Below are 20,234 nucleotides of genomic sequence, written 5' to 3'. Positions count from 1 at the left end.
TGATGCAACTGAACCATCATCCCCTTGAATGATTTAGCGAGAAAGGTCAACTCGGAGAATGGTGCTGAATCGACTGTTTTTGTCTCATATTTTTCTTGAGCTTTTCTCATCGTTTCCCAAAGCTTATTCAAGTTCAACTCTGAGAAAGGTGCTGACTCGACTATTTTTGTCTCATATTTTTCTTGAGCTTTTCTCACCGTTTCCCAAAGCTCTTCATGCCATTTTTCTTCCACAATGGGTGCATATGGTGGAAAACCCTTCAGTGATTCATTAGTGCTATTAGGCATGACTCTTGCATCCTCTACATTAGGCAAGGATTTAACGTTCTCTATCTTGTCAGGTACCCTTTGTTCAATTTTGATAGGTGTTTCATTGTTTGGTGGTGATTATTCTATCCCTCACTTCCGTAGGTGGAGGCTCTAGTAAAGCTTGTGCAGTTTCAATCAGCTGCTTTCACATCTCTAGTCTCTGTTTTTCTATCTCTGGATATGGATATGTCATCCACCTTTGCTCTAGAGTCTGTCTGTTCTTCAATCTTGCTTCATAGGCTTGCAAGATTGCATCCAAGGATTCATTGACCTTATCTACCAATATAGACCCTCCTGAGCTTGCACTCCTTGGTCACTCCGTTGATTTTAGAGAGTCAGACTCTCTTTGCTGTTTAAGTTGCTCTCGAGCCATTGTTAGCTCAACTTCTACAGCTTTCTGGTTTTGTTCACGTCTAGCTTTCATTTTCGCTCTTCGTTCTTTCCAAGGATTATCACGACTGACGCTAGACTTGTCAGTCTTGATTTTCATCGTGACTCTTAGGCTGATTGTCAGTTTTCCTTGTTTGGGCTCTCATCAAGACCTTAACAGGAATTGTAGTTTCATTTCCTGACCCTCCACTGGAAGGCAGTGCTCCCAGCATATTCAAGGCAGTCTTTGCTCCTTTGCTTAGGTTCTTAGGGCAATCAGGAATCAAGTGAGTAATTCCACACTCAGTGCAATATGCATTGACCCTAATGATTTCATCATGAGGACAGTCTCTGAGCCAATGGTCTCCACCACACTTGTAGTAGGGTCCCTTAGGCTGTTGAGGTGCTCCTTGAGCTCCTCTTTGTTGGTGAGCATGCCTCTGCCCGTTCATGCCTCCGTTGGCTATGAACAACAATGTTCGTTCATCCAAGCTATATCTTCCTTCTCCTGTTGCATGTGCTCTTGTTGGTGTTCCTGCACTTCCCATTGAGGCGGTCCGGGGCGGGCAACAAGATGAGTGGCCTCTAAGCACCCTTCTAGGCTCCCATGCTCCTCAATTGGGTTGGGGTTGGAAAAAAACAACAACACACACACACAAACCCGCAACCTAACCCTACACAAATTTGGGGCACCACCTAGTTTTGGATGCGAACTAGGACGTGTAAAGAGAGAGAGAGAGAGAGAGAGAGAGTGCTCGGGCTACTTTGAAATGTTCAAAAGTGATCAAGCAAACACAATTATATATGTAAGAAAAAGAGGGAAGGGGAGGGGGTGATTGTTGCACTAATACCTTCTTACAAATCTATCATGACCAATGAAAGTGAGATTAGTATTTGTTCCACATAGCTTGAGTAAATTACATCACAACACATCACAAGAAAAGCCACCCCAATCACTATCTTAAAGCCAGGGGAGTCCTCTCCACCCTGTCGCCCTCTTACAGTATGTGGGATTTATGGCTAAATTGATGACAACACCCAGAGACAAGCTATCAAGAACTTTTAAAAAAAACACCAAGACACTTACACATCATTGTTGTCCATTACTTCACATTGGAAAAGAGACAAAGTATCGAAGCTTACTCCAAATCCACCCTCCTTGATTCAGCAAATGTTGGGCTTACACTAGTAGGAGAAATGATAGATTTCCTACTCTCAATTGAATGATCACTCTCTCTTACAATGGCATAGAGTTCCCTTGCTAATCACCCCTAATACAACACATGCATATGCATAAGACAATGAAAATCCACTCAAGAGCTCCTTCTAGAGAGGTTGAGCTTGGATTCTCAAGCTATAGCATAGTGCTCTTGCTTATGGCTCTCCCTTTTTGTGCTAGCTACACCCTCCTTTTATAGAAATTTTGGGAGCTAGGGTTACTACTCTAACCATGGTTGGGTTAGATTTTCAGGACTTATCTAATTTCTTTTGCTTGGAATTATCAAGAAGTTGGTGTGGATAGATGAGAGAGGAGAGAAGTGGAGGTGATAGGACTTCTCATAGTAGGTTAGTGTTAGTATATTAGTAGAGTTAGTATTTTTATTAATTTACAAATGGAATTGGATATTTACAATGGAAGTATCCATACAGGATACAAATAAGGAAGAAAAAACTCTTAATAGGTAAGAAAATATGGATTTCTTACAATGTTGATGTTCCAAGTGTCTTGAGTAGAGTCAATTTTGACGCTTGTTGATGGTCCACTAGCTTTGACGGTACGTTTTTTCTCCACTCTTGACCTTCCTTGAGAGCCAAGGTAAGTGAACATGAGTAATCAATCACCATGATGCTGTCTTTCAAGAGAAGAGACTGAATTTTGTGGTTTTTTTGATAGATATGGGTAATATGGATAACGAAAAATGAGACTAGGTGGTCAATTTTGGAATGGAAGTGTGTGTAGGAGACATGAGTTCACCATGGTTTCTCTTATTCTTCAAGGTTGAGAAGAAGGTGAGTAGGGTGCAGAGAGGTAGGGATGATGAGTGGAGAAGTGTGTGTGAAAGAGGAAAATGATAAAGTGGAAGAGGGAGTGTGGCTGCATAGCATGGGCAAACTGGGCCGGTCCACCAATAAAATCATAGCTCACAGCTCGTAGCTCAAAAAAATATGAAAAAGTTTGAGGTAAAATTTCAGCTCACGAGCTACAACTTTTGTTTGTATCACCTTTTCAAATTCGGAGAGCATGTGATCGTTAAAAATTCAGCAAAACCGACTGTTTTTTCCACTGCACAAAGTCCTTGTGAGGTCCTTCTTTGGATGATTCTTTTGAATACCTCCAAGAGTGAGCTCCCCATGGTGCATGCATGCATGCCACATACCCTTGACCTTATTTGGTAGGTCTATCATTGAAGATATTGTTGAGATCATGATATAAGTGAATAGTACAACTAAGAAAATCAAATATTGGGGGGTCTAAAAAAATATGTATATGTCAAATATAAATAATATAGGTGGATAAAATATAAAGGGGTCAAAATAAATCTCTCTCATTATAAGTCTTTCATAAAAAGATGAATATTTTTGGTGGTCTAATTTATGAGAGTAATAGAGAGTAGATGTAGGAAGGAAAAAATCACAATAGTGAAAAAATATACACATAAATAGAACTAGTTTTTTTGGATTTTTGTTGGGATGGAGTTTCACCAAAAATAAGAGAATCTTGCATGAAATTATTTTTATATGGAATAAAGAGTACGCAAAATGTTAAGAAAAAATATGGTAATGTTGAGTCAATGTACATAGCATAAATAACACACCATAGGTAGAAATATTTAAATAAATACCAAAATAATTATGAAAAATCCTTTTATTTAGGCCCTATATACAATGAAATATTTACACACAAATGGGCCATAATATACTTATATTTTTGATTTTATTTATTTTTTTGGCTCAACTAGCTAGCTGAGGGTTTTTAAGAAAATATGGAGAAAGTCCCTAACTCACACATGCCTATGTACAGTGAAATGGTAGGGATAACCAAAATGTTTGAGTGATTTGATAGGGTGAGGTAGCTTACTATGGCTATCATTAGCCCTCCCCCAGGATGATGGTATATTCATGTACCATCATAGAGCATCTTTTCCAAAGAGAGTGGTTCAGAGTCCTTGATGAGATCTTCATTGTTTGGCCCCTCAAAATTTTGGTTTGAGTTACACTCATGCTTCAAGGAACAATACCTACATGAGATAGCTGTCTTTTGACAAATCTTTGGTAGATCCTTTGGTAGAAGGCGATTCAAATAAGGCTTCAAGCGATACCCGTTTACCTTCCTGGAGTGCTCTTTCCCATTCAAGTCCATAAGTTGATAGTAACTTGAATTGAAAGCCTTCTTGACTATGTATGGCCCCTGCCATCTAGTTTCAAACTTGACATCAAACGATTATCGAGTCGATTGTCATACCTTAGCACAAGATCTCCTTCATTGATGCCTTTGTCCTTAAGTTTCTTGTCAAGCTTCTCCTTCGCCTGTGTAGCTTTCCTCTTGTAGCACTTGTATGCTGCTTCTCTTTTCCACTCAAGCTCAGGTAGGGTAAGAAGTCGATCCATCCATGCTTCTTGATCATCTTGTGCTGCTTTGCCATGAAGTCGCATTGTTGGAATGTTGAGCTCAATTGGTTGTAAAGCCTCTTGACCATAGACCAAGTGAAATGGTGTGAACTCCGTGGCTTCCCTATATGTGGTTTGATACGCCCACAAGGCACCATCCAAGAAGTCATCCCACAACTTTGTCTTGTTTTTCACCATCTTTCTAATGATGCCTGCAATGACACCATTAGCTTGTTCTACCAACCCATTTGATTGGGGATAGTACGGTGTACTATGACGATGTAGAATGTGAAGTTCTTCACAGACTTCTGTGAGCAAGCCCTTTCTAAACCCTGGACCATTATCAAAAAAAATCTCCAAAGGTGTGCCAAATCTACAACAAATGTGAGTGTAGACAAATTTGCTCACTGTCCTCTCATTTACTCTTGCCACACTTTGAGCTTCTACCCATCTCGTCATGTAGTCTATGGCCACCAAGATATACGATTTCCCATTTTTAGTCCTAGGCAATGGACCCATAGCATCAATGCCCCATTTTTCAAATGGACCATTTGCAAGGACTAACTGACGTGGACCATGTAACAGACGCTTGTTTCCATTAATCTGACAATTGTGACAGCTTTTACACCAATGTTGAACATCAATGTGCAAGCTTGGCCAAACATATCCGGCAAGCAAAATCTTTTTTGCAGTGAGTTCCTGTGCAAAATGACCACCACACGCTTCCTCATGCAAACCTTTTAGAATGGCTGGGATTTCCTCAATAGTTGGTACTCTTCTGCACACTTGATCCTTCCCTCTTTGGTAGAGGGATCCTTCTAGGAAGAGATACGTGCTTGCCTTCTTCATGAGTCTCCTCTTCTGAGCCTTCGTGAAGTCTTGTGGAAACTCACCCTCCAAAATGTAGCTAACAATGGGAGTCAATGACTCCAATCCCTGGTATCTCGGTTGCTTGACAGTTGCTGCCACCATGATGACCTGCACTTCTTTCTCAACACATGTAACTACTTGTTGTGCAAGTAAATCGGCATCTTCATTCTGTTTCCTAGGAATATGATATAGTTGCACTTCTTCAAATTGATTAAACAATCTACGAATGGCATGAACTTTTGTCCTTAGGCTTTCATTCTTGCATGCCCAAATGCCTAAAATTTTCTTCACGATGAGAAATGCATCCCCTTTTACCATGAGACGTTGTATACCTTGGCCAATGAATATCTTTAAACCATGAAGTAGTGTGTCATATTCTGCTTCGTTGTTGCTAGTTGAACTTGGGTTGAGCAATACTAGCCCTCCCCCTGCTTTTCCTGTGGCTCGTCGAAAAGCTCCATCAAAGAACAAGGTAAAAGCATTAGAAATACTTTTAGGTGGTGGCAATGGTAGGGTCTTTACCTTAGGCACCTTAATTTCCTTCTCATGTACCTTATAAGTGAGAATCCCTGCCAATTGTGCACGCACACTATCCTCTACCTTGAAAGAGTATTGAAACTCTTGCAACTCTATAATCCACTTTGAGATCCTAGTGCTAAGATTCATTTGAGATGACACCCAAGGAAACAAATTTTCTGCAGTGAGAATTACAAAAGGTTTTAGTAGCAAGTAGAATCTAAACTTTCTCATTGCAAACATGAGAGAAAGCATCATGAGTTCCGCCTCCGTGTAGCCTCTCTCTAAAGCATTCATGACCCTACTAGCAAAGTAGATGGGTCGCATCCTGGTACTGTGGGGATCTTGTTATAATAAAACTGCACCAATCGTTTCCTTTCCAACACTAGAGCTAACAAATAATGTGTACTCCCAACAAGGAGGCATGAGTGTTGGTAGCTCTGACAAAATGACTTTAATATTACAAAAATAATCTTCAAGATCATCAGACCATGCAAATTCTACTTGTTGTGTCAACTTTTGCAAAGGGTGAAGTAACTCCGAGGCTAAGTGAATGAAGCGTGACATATACTTCACCTTTTGAATGAATGAGATGACCTCTTTGAGATTCTTGGGTGATGGAAGCTCAATAAGAGCCTTTGCCTTTGAAGGATCCACCTCAATGCAAAACCTTGTGACCAAGCAAGATCACTTCATCTTCACCTATGTGACACTTTTCAGGGTTGAGTTGACCTCCCATGTCGTAGAGCTTCTTTAAACCTTCTTCTACCCTTTGTAGATGCAATGATTTTGAGCTGTAAATGCAGAAATCATCAATGAACACCCTGATTGACTTTCCAAAGAATGCTTGAAACACCATGTTCATGAAACATTGGAAAGTTGCAGGAGCATTTGTCAGGGCAAATGGCATAACTCTAAAAGCATAACAACCCCAAGGAGTGATGAAGGTTGTTTTTAACTGATTTTCCAATGCGATACCTATTTGAAAGTAACCTGAGTAGCCATCACACACACTGTACTTCTCATGACCAGCTACCTCATTTAGTATCTCATCCTGAAATGGGAGGGGAAAGTGATCTCTTTTTGTTGTCTCATTGAGTGGACGGTAATCCACACACACCCTCCACTTGCCGTTTTTCTTAGGAGTGACAACAACAGGAGAGACCCACTGTGAATTCTCCACTGGATAAATGAAACCTGTTGCTAGAAGCTTTCTTAGCTCCTTGAGTAAAGCCTGCTCCTTGATGACTCCTAGCCTTCGTAGCTTCTGAGCCTTAGGTGTGGCCTCTGGCTTCAACTCAATTTTGTGTTGAACAGCATCTACTCCACGTAGCACACATTTGAACTCCTCTCTTTCGTCCTTTGTAAGTGTTGTAGACAACATATCTTCTAACATTCCTTCATCTTGTACATTTTGGTTCTCTTGGGAACCTACCTCTTCCAAACTTGGGCAAGAGGTCTCTTGGTTGTTTGGATTAAACCTTACCCCCATGAATTCGATGGAAGACTCCTCTTCAGTAATGTTACCGCTACTTTCTCCTTCTAAAGTGCTATCGGTCCAGCCTTCCTCCGTCTCACTTTGAGATGATTCTTCATGGAGCTCCTCTTGGCGTTGCTCCTTCATGTCAAAGACAACCTTCTTATGATTGTCATTCCTGCGAATTAGCTTTCCACTCTCCCAATCCTGCAAAGCTCGCATTTTCATTAGCCATGGTCTCCCTAGGATAAATGGGTAACCATTTCCTTTGGTAGACATGACATAGAAATCCACTGCCTTCTTAATGCCAAAGGCCTCCACAGAGACATTTTTACAAATGCCTACGCACCTAGCCTTGCTATTGTTTGCCATTTTGACTTTAATTTCATGTGTCTCATGGATGTGCATGCCTAGTCTTTGCATGAGTCCTTCTGTCATGATGCAAATTTGTGCACCCCCATCCACTAGACCTTTCCTAACCAATCTTCCTTTGATGTAACAATCTAGCACAGGTATAATATCCTCATTCATTTCAGCATGTGCAATTTTTACAACAGTCACACTCTCTTTTACCTTTCTCCTAGTGCTAACTACCTTTGTTAAATCCCTCCTAACTTGTGGGCATAATGCAAGAAACTGAGGCCATGAAATATCAGGACCCTTACCTCGCATATCTTCCAATAGGTTGTATGGATCCATACCATGTCCAAGAGGGAAGTCTTGGAGACTGATACGACGTCGATTCTTCTTAGCTTCCTTGGTCTCCTTTGCCTTCTTGCCTCGTCCATGGTCACTCTGTGATGTGACACCTTCTTTCTCTTTACCTTTTCCTCGGCCACACTTAATGCCATTTGCTTCCATGTCAACCTCATTTGAGTTTGTCACCTCTACCACATGCACATTTGGATCTGGCAAAGGTGGAACTCCTACTACCCCTTGTGGAGGTGGTCTTGGTCCATTTGGTCTTTGTAGAAGCCTTGGTTGTTGACCAGTTCCTTCACCTGCATTCATCACTGGGTAATTCAAGTTAGGTCTCCCTGGCTCCCCACGAGGCCAAGGACAATTATACATCCCATGTCCAAACTCTCCGCAATTCCAACATTGCAAGACTCTCCTAGGTCGTGGATCTCGCTCTTCAGACTTCTTTGCTTGTCCCTTTGGACCTACAGCTTGTGCAAGGTGAATTGACAAGCTGCTTAAAGATTCATTTAACTTCTCAATCACTTTCTCCGTTACCTCAGGAAGCTCCCTAGATGTTGATGCTTGTGACTTACCTTTGGGTTTAAGACCTTCTATTGGAACCTCTCCCCTTAGGCACTTGAGTTTTCTATATTTCTCAGCAGCCCTAGTTTCAGTTGCATCAAAGGTAGCAGGTGCACCCGCCTCAACTTTTATCTTAAGGTCAGGAAAGAGTCTGGCTATGAACCTCTCCTTCTTTAGGAACTCTGCACCATCACCAGGGTTAGCAACATTTCTCACCCATACAGCCCAAAGACGTAGAAACTCTTGCTTGTACAAGTAGTAGTCATCTAGGTCTTTTTGCTTATGAGAAACAATGTCTTGCCATAGTTTTTGAGTGTTTTGGGGATCAAAGAAGTATCTCTTAAAATGATTGACAACTTCCGTGTAATTCCCTTTCACTTCCTCAGGCAACGAGTCAAACCAAGTGCTAGCATCTTTCCTAAGGACCACTTCAAACATCTCTATGCGTTCTTGATCAGTTACTATCCTCTTGATACGACAAGACATCTTGAAATTTGCTAAAAATAATTTTGCATCCTCTCCAGGCTCTCCAAAGAAAAGAGGATATCCAGACGTTTGGCGTTGGCTCTCCATTGAATTGATTTCAAAGTGACGTGTTTTTGTTTTTTCTTTCTTTAAAAGATTTACACAATAATATTTTCTAAATTGCAATCTATTCTACAACAAAATAAAAATATTCACATCAAATGACTATGATAATCAATAAGAGGTAGAATGACAGGGTTTGGTGACGCGAGAATTTCTCCTACTCTTTGGGCACCAAACATGAACACCATACGTTGTTGAAAGTGGATCTTCCTACTAATTGCAACGTTTATTCTAATGTGTGGAGTGAAATGGAAGGGGAAAACCTCTATTCCTGGGCCATTATCCATGGTCTATGCATGACCTAATGCTTAAAACAAAACAAAAATATAGACGTCCAAACTAAGGTCGTACCTAATGAGAGGCAAAATAAAGGGATTTACTAATGCGTTTATCCCTGCCAACCTAAGGGGACCTAAAATTCTACGAATTACACGTTGAAATTGCAACTTAGTACTAACAATTATGTGTACCTTTTGCCTTGCAATCGGAATGAAAGGATCATATAGATTCTCGTGATTCATGCAACCTACTTGACTATGCTAAAGGTTGAACCTACACAAAAACATACACAAGTTGGATCCTCCGTGGGGGCACCAATTTGAGGCGGTCCGGGGTGGGCAACAAGAAGAGTGGCCTCTAAGCACCCTTCTAGGCTCTCGTGCTGCTCAATTGGGTTGCGGTTGGAAAAAAACAACAACACACACACAAACCCGCAACCTAACCCTACAAAAATTTGGGGCACCACCTAGTTTTGGATGCGAACTAGGACGTGTAAAGAGAGAGAGAGAGAGAGAGAGAGAGAGAGAGAGAGAGAGAGAGAGAGAGTGCTCGGGCTGCTTTGAAATGTTCAAAAGTGATCAAGCAAACACAATTATATATGTAAGAAAAAGAGGGAAGGGGAGGGGGTGATTGTTGCACTAATACCTTCTTACAAATCTATCATGACCAATGAAAGTGAGATTAGTATTTGTTCCACATAGCTTGAGTAAATTACACCACAACACATCACAAGAAAAGCCACCCCAATCACTGTCTTAAAGCCAGGGGAGTCCTCTCCAACCTGTCGCCCTCTTATAGTATGTGGGATTTATGGCTAAATTGATGACAACACCCAGAGACAAGCTATCAAGAACTTTAAAAAAAACACCAAGACACTTACACATCATTGTCGTCCATTACTTCACGTTGGAAGAGAGACAAAGTATCGAAGCTTACTCCAAATCCACCCTCCTTGATTCAGCAAATGTTGGGCTTACACTAGTAGGAGAAATGATAGATTTCCTACTCTCAATTGAATGATCACTCTCGCTTACAATGGCATAGAGTTCCCTTGCTCATCACCCCTAATACAACACATGCATATGCATAAGACAATGAAAATCCACTCAAGAGCTCCTTCTAGAGAGGTTGAGCTTGGATTCTCAAGCTATAGCATAGTGTACTTGCTTATGGCTCCCCCTTTTTGTGCTAGCTACACCCTCCTTTTATAAAAATTTTGGGAGCTAGGGTTACTACTCTAACCATGGTTGGGTTAGATTTTCAGGACTTATCTAATTTCTTTTGCTTGGAATTATCAAGAAGTTGGTGTGGATAGATGAGAGAGGAGAGAAGTGGAGGTGATAGGACTTCTCATAGTAGGTTAGTGTTAGTATATTAGTAGAGTTAGTATTTTTATTAATTTACAAATGGAATTGGATATTTACAATGGAAGTATCCATACAGGATACAAATAAGGAAGAAAAAACTCTTAATAGGTAAGAAAATATGGATTTCTTACAATGTTGATGTTCCAAGTGTCTTGAGTAGAGTCAATTTTGACGCTTGTTGATGGTCCACTAGCTTTGACAGTACGTTTTTTCTCCACTCTTGACCTTCCTTGAGAGCCAAGGTAAGTGAACATGAGTAATCAATCACCATGATGCTGTCTTTCAAGAGAAGAGACTGAATTTTGTGGTTTTTTTGATAGATATGGGTAATATGGATAACGAAAAATGAGACTAGGTGGTCAATTTTGGAATGGAAGTGTGTGTAGGAGACATGAGTTCACCATGGTTTCTCTTATTCTTCAAGGTTGAGAAGAAGGTGAGTAGGGTGCAGAGAGGTAGGGATGATGAGTGGAGAAGTGTGTGTGAAAGAGGAAAATGATAAAGTGGAAGAGGGAGTGTGGCTGCATAGCATGGGCAAACTGGGCCGGTCCACCAATAAAATCATAGCTCACAGCTCGTAGCTCAAAAAAATATGAAAAAGTTTGAGGTAAAAGTTCAGCTCACGAGCTACAACTTTTGTTTGTATCACCTTTTCAAATTCGGAGAGCATGTGATCGTTAAAAATTCAGCAAAACCGACTGTTTTTTCCACTGCACAAAGTCCTTGTGAGGTCCTTCTTTGGATGATTCTTTTGAATACCTCCAAGAGTGAGCTCCCCATGGTGCATGCATGCATGCCACATACCCTTGACCTTATTTGGTAGGTCTATCATTGAAGATATTGTTGAGATCATGATATAAGTGAATAGTACAACTAAGAAAATCAAATATTGGGGGGTCTAAAAAAATATGTATATGTCAAATATAAATAATATAGATGGATAAAATATAAAGGGGTCAAAATAAATCTCTCTCATTATAAGTCTTCCATAAAAAGATGAATATTTTTGGTGGTGTAATTTATGAGAGTAATAGAGAATAGATATGGGAAGGAAAAAAATCACAATAGTGAAAAAATATACACATAAATAGAACTAGTTTTTTTGGATTTTTGTTGGGATGGAGTTACACCAAAAATAAGAGAAGCTTGCATGAAATTATTTTTATATGGAATAAAGAGTACGCAAAATGGTAAGAAAAAATATGGTAATGTTGAGTCAATGTACATAGCATAAATAACACACCATAGGTAGAAATATTTAAATAAATACCAAAATAATTATAAAAAATCCTTTTATTTAGGCCCTATATACAATGAAATATTTACACACAAATGGGCCATAATATACTTATATTTTTTATATTTTATATTTTATTTATTTTTTTGGATCAACTAGCCCAGTGACTAGCTAGCTGAGGGTTTTTTAAATATATGGATAAAGTCCCTAACTCACACACGCCTATGTACAGTGAAATGGTAGGGATAACCGAAATGTTTGAGTGATTTGATAGGATGAGGTAGCTTACTATGGCAATTATGGAAAGCCAAAAAATGGCTATCACCATCATGCTCCATGGTTCTGGCATTGAGGGTTCTTCCGGTGGATAGTAGACAGGATTTGTTGCATAGCCATTGGAATCATCATAATATGCATGCATAGGTATCGAAGCCTTCTCTTCTAGTTCGTTTACCGTTGGTGTGTATCTTATGCCTACCGGCCTTACTGTTGGTAGGGGTTGTGTTGTCCCAATACTGGTTGGTCTTTCAACACCTACAGGTCCTGGCAGGTTGCCTACTTGATACCTAGGCATCGGTGGAAGTTGAGGAGATGCTACCTGAGCTTGGGGAGCATATCGTCGTTCTCTCACAAACCCCTTGTTATAATAACATTCTTCCGTCCCATGGTTTGTCCATTTCTGTTCAATAGCACACCACTTGGGCTGTTTAGCCTGAGGTTCGGTATACAAATTAATCTTCTTTAGCACTTCCTCTACAAGCTGCTCCTGGCTTATAGCTACTTCTCCTTTCGGTGTTGTTTTAATAGACTTGCTTCCACTTTGTTGTGAGGATGAATCGTCGTCAAGATCCTTGAATTCACCCTCTTTGTAGACCGCACAATTGTCTACAAGGAAAAGAGCCTCCTTAGTTAACTCATTTAACGTCGTGCTCCTCTTCATATGTAAGTCCTTCTGGAGATCTGCATTCCTCAGTCCTTGAATAAATATAAGCATAAGTCTGGACTGAGTTGGCAGTTCTTCCACAGGGTAGAACTTAACATATCTTTTTAGTCTTAGGGCTTCCTTTCTCACAGATTCCCCTTCTTTCTGTTTGAATTTGTGGATTTGTGAGACAATATTATGAGCTATTCCCCTTTGTGAGAATTCCTCAATAAACTCGTCAAACACCTCCTCCATAGACTCAAAGTCTCTTCGCTCCATAGAGTCAAACCAAGTAGCTGCATCATCCTCTAAGGTTAGTCCAAACCCTACAAATTGGGTAGGGAATTCTAACACCTCTTTGTTAACCCTCACGGCTCACGGACACCCCATCACCTACGATGGACGCGTATTATGTATTCGATAGAGTCAGGTACCGGGCTTGTCGGACCAATAGGGAAAGGTAGAGTGATCGCCGATGAGAGGCGCACTTTAACTTGGACATTCAAGGGATTAGTTGGTTAAGCATGGGCGCCCAAGTGTGAATGGGGTGAGCTCCTATAAAAGCCAACTAAACCTAATTTTTACTCATTCTCTCATTTGTGCAATTGAAGAGTGCTCTTGCTCCATCTCCATCTTCTTCTTCTTCACCTCCTTGTGTGTGTGTGTGTGTGAGAGAGAGAGAGAGAGGGAGAGTGTGTGTGCGATCGAGCATTACGAAGGCACGACTGCAGCTTCTTCTTCATCGCGGCGAGGAATCCACCACGAAGGCGAGCGTAGAGCGGTGAGTGACACACCCTTTGTTTTCTTGAGCTTGCTAGTTTAGGCTTGTTGTGTGCTTGGAGCCGTTTGTGGCTCGCATACGGTGTATTGGCAAGTCCCTTGCTTCGACAGTGCGACAAGGAGCGCACATTTTTGGCGCCGCTGCCGGGGATATGCCCTACACTAAGCTCGGTTAGCACTTTACGCTTCCTTGTGGTGCAATTTCTATCATAGGAAAGGCAGGGAAGGAGTGTGTGGAAGGTTTCTGTTTTTTGCGTTTTCTGCAATTGCTGTCAAGTTTCAATTTCTGCTATTGTCTGCGTTTTTTCAATTTCTGCAATTTTTGCATTTTCAAGTTCGGCGTTTTCAATTTCTGCAATTTTCTGTATTTCTGCGTTTTTTCAGTTTTCTGCAATTTCTGCGTTTTTTCTGCAATTTCTGCGTTTTTTCTGTATTTTTTGCGTTTTTTCTGCATTTTCTGCAATTTCTGCATTTCTGCGTTTTTCTGCATTTTTTTCAATTTTTGTATTTTCTGCATCAACAAAAAAAAATAGTAAAAAAAAAATTTTGGAAAAAAAAGTTTTTTGAGAAAAAAAAAATAATAATTTTGAAAAAAAAAAGGAAAAAAATTCGGAAATTAAAAACGCGAGCGAGTGGGCGGCGATATTTTTCGAAAATAAAAAACGTGACTCTTAAAACGGACGGGTTGGTTTGTATAAAAGATAGATCAAGATCGGGATCATTTTCCCAAGCCCAAGCCCAAGCCCAAGCCCAAGCCCAGGCCCAGGCCTCAGTCCTATGATATATACTAGACTCACTCTTATATATATACCCTACTCCCTCAAGAGAGAATGAGAGCATGTGGGACAAGTCCTCCACTCTCCTCCTTTCTCTTCCCACTTGCACCCTTAGACTTTCTAGTTTGGGCCTAGTTCCCTACTGGAAATTGACAGTTTTAGGGATTCCGAGGGCATAGAGTGACCAAACGGAGGGCTGTAAAGCACGGCACAACCCTCTAAGCGATACGCTCGTTTCGAGCTATCACACGGCCCATTCCACGACACGCTCTAAAAAAAATCTAGCAAAAAAAACAAACAAAAAACACGCTAAAAACTAGTCACAAGGCCTCCTAGAGCAGCTTTTTGACACCTTAGGGTATCAGAAGCACATGCACTTACGCTCTGGGCGGGTGCTAGAACACGAGCATATTGAGAGTGCCTCTGTTCATACGGACACCCATTACCCATCCACGATAAGCTCTAGACCCTCAGCGGGGACACAAGGTAGCACCACCCAAGACCCTAAAATAGCCGCTAGTGACTCCTCCTCCGACTCAGAAATCATGGAAGCATACCCTACCCAAAACACTGAGAGAGAAGGCCATGCACCTCCCGAAGCTCCACAGCCTAGTACTAGTATGTTTAGCCGTTTCATGGAAACATTAGGTAGAGCTACTCGCTCGGAACCTGATGCAAATGAAGCACACGAAGGGGGTGGGGAAGTGGACTCTCCTTTCACATCGCACGTGGACCCCACACCCCCAAAGAGTGTCCATGTGGATATCCTACCAACTTCTTACCAAGAAGGCCCTGTTGAGCTGCCTCCTTCAGAAGTTCCCTCTAGAGTACCGTTGGTGACAAGTAAAACCACGGGGAGCAACATTGCTTCTACCTCACAAGAAACCATTAACACGTCGACTCTAGAAGGATTGTTCATTAATGATCATTGGACATATGACCTCCACACTGAGGTGTTGACGGATCTACACTCTGGCCACGCCTACCATGTAGGATGGATAGAGATTGTACAATCCACCTCTAGTGCCACGAGCATCGAAGATCAACAGAAAATGATCTGTAATGTTATCCATGGCATTATTCAATCAGAAAGGCAAAACCGAGGGGTAAATATACTCTCAACTGGCCCCATGAGATTTCTGGATACGAGCAAGGCTCAACAGCCTACTCTATCACAAATGGAGACTCCTCTAATGAGCCCCATGGACCCATCTTACGTCATTTCACCTGGGGTCTCTATGCAATCTGAGCCTCCGAGCGACAACTTTAGCTTCCCTAACTTGGCTCAACCCTCTATCAAGGAAAACACAGTGCTCACTCCAGGGATAAGCCTAACAGAGAATGTACCGATGACATCTACGGTTAGCGCAGTGCCACTACCTAGTGTTGTAGTACCTAATATGGGGCCTCGACCATATGTGCCTTTAGCCCCTTATGCACACATGGCCCCCACACCTCCAATTGTACCACTTGCTTATGCTCCTCGAGTGCCGCTCCCTAGCTCTTATCCGAGTGGACCTATGCCCGGTTATGTTCCATATCCTGCATCATCTACACATATGCCAAGACCGGTACCCGTTCCTCTCCCACATATGATTCCAAGAGTACCTCCACCGGCCCTACCTCCTCACATAGGTGACTTGGCAGCGTTTGCTCAAACCATAGGTCGATCTATCGCGGAAAATATGCGTCATGCATCTGATAGAGAGCCTAGAAGTAAGGCAGTACAAATTGCCAAACTCACGCAAAAATTCAATGGGGACGAAGATGCTAGAAAACACATTGAAGTGTTTGAACAAGTATGTGATTCCTTAGGGGAACGCAACGAACTACATAAGTGCAATGCCTTAAGCTTGACACTAAGTGGGAAGGCTGGAGATTGGTATAGGACCCTAAGGGTGGACGAGAAAACAATCTACCCTACCCTTCGAAGGTTGTTTCTAAAGGAGTACATACGAGAAGGTGTGCTTTGGGGTGTAGCATCTCAGCTACAGAAGGCCGAACGTAAGGAAGGAGAGTAAGTAAGGGACTTCATTAGTCGTCTAAAGCACTTAAACTCTCGCTGCCCTGTAAATGAGCGCTTCAACAATAACCAACTGCTTGATCGATTCATTCGAGGGTTGAGGAATGAAGGAATCTATAATGGACTAGTGATTAGAGGTATCACAACCTGGGAAGATGTCACTGCCAATGCAATCCAATTAGAGGACAACTTGATGATAGCAGGCATGAGGGTGTCTACTGACACGAGATCCACTAGCTCACAAGCCATTGAGTATGAACCCATGACTGCAAAGCCCATTGCCAATGAGCCAAAGGTATTTGAGACATTCTTCACAGACCTCACCAAGGCAATCCAAGAGTCTCGTAAGGATAATCGACCCCCTCAAAATAGTCACATGTATCCAAGAAGGGAGCAACAATGGTGTTCCATTTGCTTAGGTCCACATAGCACTAGTGAGTGCCCTACATTTAGAGTAAAATTTAATGGAACTTGCAACGCATGTGGTAGGTATGGTCACCAAGCTAAGGATTGTTTAATGATCAAACGTATGATGGCAAATAGACCACCTGTAGCCTGGACGGATGCGCCTCGAGCTCCTGTATTGATGCCTACTCCACCTGTTGAGCAACTACCGCAACACATGGTCCCTAGATCTCAAAATGTTGTACAAGCTACACCGCTACCACCTCCTGTGCTAGGACCGCAGCCCCCGCATCCAAGAGTCGCCCCTATGAACCAAGTGGGTTGCGAGCCATCTAATGCTTATGCAGATGGTTGTGAGGAGGAAATAGACACTAGTATTGCCTACGGACTTGATACATTGGAAGAATGTCCTATATACTACATGGAAGATTGTTGGGGACAAGTCAAGCCGGTTTATCAAGCTGCTGCTCTCGCATCCAGAGGTCAAAATATCAACACCCAGGCTAGGAGGCCACCTCTTCAATGCTACGAGTGTGGGGGACCACATCGAGTAGCGGAGTGCCCTATTAGGCTGCAAAAGAATGCTGCACAGATGCAAATGAATCAAGGGAGCACGTCTGCAATGCCAATACTCACATGTAATCGTTGTGGCATAGATCACTTGATTGCCCAATGCCCCTATAACCCAAATGCGCCTAAAATCACACCCCTAAATTTGGTCGAAATTGCTAGTGTGACATCACCAATACCACCCGTCGCACCCGCTTATGCGATTACACGGTCCATGCTTCAAGGGCCAGGCCATATCCTCGAAGAGAGAGATACCGCGTCAATTATCCAAGCAAAGAAAAAGAAGACACGAAGGAAGAAGTCACAGAATACGAAAAATTCAAAGCCAAGTTTCAAAACAAACATAGGAACAGGAGATGACCCCGTGTATATGAATGACCTCGAGGATGATTCAGATTCAGTCGAGACAATGGAGACTAGAACCAATACCACAAAGGGAAAGACCGACAAGGAAAACCGTAACATGGGACCAAATGAAAACCGAATAAGAGAAAACCATAAAGAGCCTCTGAAAACACCACAAGTGTTTCCAAATCCAATCCAAGACCCCCAAGAAAAACCGCAGGGGCAAAAAGGGAAGAATCGTAAAAAGAAGATTGGGACGTACCCAAACCCAGTAGACGAGATTGAGCAGGTGAAACATCTAAGAGGTTTAGTGGAGGAGACTCAAAGGAAACTAGAACCAGAACCCATGCATATCAAAATTCATGACACAGTGTTTCCCACGCAAGTTCATCCACCCCACATGAACCATAGACCGTTAGCCATATCTAGTATCATCCAAGAAGGGAGTGAGGACAGGACATCAGAAAGTGAGCATACACCCTTCTTGTTGGAAAGGATGTTTAACGAAGGAATACCTGATCCCATTGAGGAATATGAGATTCCATCCTCACCAGTTCCTAGTCAAGGACCTACACCCTGCAAAACGCCAATGAATGTTGCCAAACTAGTGGACTTCATGTCTTCTGAGGTCCGAACCACGATCATAGCAAAGCTGTATGGAGATCCTGAGTTATTCCTTGCACTTCGAGCATTCCTTAACGGAGAGCTACGAACGGGATTACCGCAGTTTGCGCAACCAAATAGGCCTGACTCGATTATGATTGATGAGGAAAATCATGTGCAATCACTTGACTTAGATGGACACGAGTCTGTGATCGAGGTACCCATTAACGAATTAGGGCAGTATTTTGAAGGCGACGAGTCTAATGCGACCCTACCCATCACTACCAAGGGATTAACTATAAAGGGAATTCTTGATGGTGGTGCGGGAGTTAGCATCGTTACAAAAGATTGTTGGGAATCCATGGGAAAACCCCGCCTCAGTGTTACTAACATTGTGGTAAAGATGGCAAATGGTACCATAGCCAAACCTATGGGGATGCTCAAGGATCTTAAGATCAAAGTTCTAGGACACAAGGTACGACATACGTTCATTGTAATGGATTTCTCTAAACACCTTATGTCATATGAAATGATTTTAGGACGACCATTCATGAGGGAAGCACAAATGGTTCCCGATTGGTCTAAAAATCATGTCTATTTGCAATTCCAAGACTCTGTCCTTAGAGTGGATTTGGTGACTGGTAAGGTACACCCCTTAGGGAGTAAAACCATTATTGATCATCGCTCTGACACCACAGTTCACTCGGCCCCACTACAATATTGTTACACTTGTAAGAAGGATACAAACATTGGCCAAGATTCTCCTTATATGGATATCCTACCTGGGATGACTGAGTCGGACAATGTGGATTGGGTACACCTAGCTGCAACCATTGATACCTGGGGAAATAGAGGAACCACTTGGGTCACACCAGAGGGGGAAGAGGTACCACAAATTGCACCTCTGAACATGATAAGTGCCATACATGCATCTTCTAAGGGCAAGGCAATTGTGGACCAATCTGACAGTGACACTGATAGCTCAATAGAAGACTTTGACCAACACGACTTGGACACTGACTCCCAGAGTGAAACGGATTCTGAATCTCATGAATTAGAGAGTGGAGCAAGTTCACAGTCAAAACATTCGGAAGGATCGAGCACATCAACCGATGATAGCTCCTCCGAGAGTGAAGAGGACACCAACGAGGACTCCTTTAGTGAGCCAGATCTAAATGCAAATCAAAAGCAGGTCTCAAATAAGAAAAAGAAAAACCTTAAGAGGCGTCGATATCGAGCCAATGTACGTGCTAGGATAAACAAGAAGAGATCCTCAGCGGAATGGCTCAGTTATATAGGAGCATGTGATGCTCATCGAAAATTGGTAGACAATTGGGGTGAATATCTCCAAAATGTTATGTGGTGTAGACCACGACCCCATGACATAGCCCAATTAGAGATCATAGACAAGCCAAAGTTGAGCCGCACTGCAAGGAGGCGTCAAAACCAAGAGCTAGCTCGACAACACAAGAAAGCAGAAATGGAAGCACAAACCAACGCACAACCAGAATCCACAGACTTGCATCCTGCACCAGAACATTTCAAATCTTACACCACAGGGGAAGCAAAGGTTGTGTACACAAAAGCCCAAAGAATACCTATCGATGGGAATAATGGAATCTATGATGGTCCGGCAATAGTTAAAGAAATAGAATTAGCTGACCCCGGTGAAGAATCAAAACCTATTTTTATTGTCCAAGACCTCACAGAAGTTGAAGAGGCGGTCCTCAAAGAGCTTCTCAAGGAATTCAAGGACGTATTCGCTTGGACATACCATGATATGAAAGGTGTTCCTCCTTCTGTGGTCCAACATACAATCCCTATGATTAGCACTGCGAAGCCCGTACAACAAAGACCCTACCCGATGAATCCTAAGTACGCAAAGATCATTCAAGAAGAACTAGAAAAGCTTATCAAATGTGGGTTC

The sequence above is a fragment of the Adiantum capillus-veneris genome, chromosome 3, assembly GCF_014529385.1.
Source record: "Adiantum capillus-veneris isolate H3 chromosome 3, ASM1452938v2, whole genome shotgun sequence".
Classification (NCBI taxonomy): domain Eukaryota; kingdom Viridiplantae; phylum Streptophyta; class Polypodiopsida; order Polypodiales; family Pteridaceae; genus Adiantum; species Adiantum capillus-veneris.
The sequence above is the reverse complement of the archived record's forward strand: the minus strand, read 5'-3'. Positions refer to the sequence as shown.